Raw genomic sequence first — 992 nt, forward strand, 5'->3', positions numbered from 1 at the left:
TTCCATCGAGTCCATCGTCCTCTGGCACGGCGCCCCTGAAGTCCTTATCAGAGACCGGGGATCATCGTTTATGGCTCAGCTGACGCAAGAGATCCTTCGTCCCAATTGCACCAGCCACCGTTGAACAGCTGCATATCATCCGCTCACAAATTAATCAACTGAACGGCTAAACAAAACTATCCGAGACGTGATCTCCATGTATGTCAACGTAGAGCACAAGACGTGTGACGAGGTGTTACCCTATGTAACATTGGCTTGCAACACTGCCGTGCAAAAAACCACAGAAGTAGCACCGTTTTACTTGGTGCATGGCCGAAAAGTAACGACCATGCTCGACGCGATGCTGCCCCACGAACCGCAGGCCGATGGAAGCCACGACGCCTAGTTGATTGCTCAACGCGCCGAAGGAGTTCGCCAGCTCCCCCGACTCCGGATTCATGATCAACAACGTGTCGACGCTAGCCGGTACAACCTTCGTCGGATCGACGTTCGCCTCAAACCCGGAGACCGTGTGTGGGTCTGTACCCCGATACGACGACGCGGACTAAGCGAGAAACTCCTGAAGCGCTCTTCTGACCCTCCAAGGAGCTTTGTTGGTTCAAAGACCTGAACTACGAGGTGGTGCCCGACGGGACAAGAACGTTATGACGTTGCCCATCACGACCTGAAATTGTGCACGTCGTGTGCCTCAAGCCGCACTGCGCACGATAAAACTGTGGACTCTGATCCCGTGCTAGGCTTGATAGGACTGTTTTACCATCCTCCGTATTTTGTCATTCTTTTGTTTGTTTTGCTCCGTTTTGTGGCCTTGTACTACACTACATTGAGACGATGCTTTTTTTTTAAAGGGGGAGTAATGTCACGCGCATCTTTGACCAAGCGCACCCGTGGCCGAATGGTTATCGTCCTTAGCTCGTACGCAAATGGCTCGAGGTTCGAAGCCTCTGAGCTGATGCGCCTTTTTTATTTTTGAAATGTCGCGGACTAGTGAA

Source organism: Ixodes scapularis, unplaced genomic scaffold (assembly GCF_016920785.2).
Source record: "Ixodes scapularis isolate PalLabHiFi unplaced genomic scaffold, ASM1692078v2 PGA_scaffold6__148_contigs__length_123643588, whole genome shotgun sequence".
In the NCBI taxonomy this organism is placed as follows: Eukaryota; Metazoa; Arthropoda; class Arachnida; order Ixodida; family Ixodidae; genus Ixodes; species Ixodes scapularis.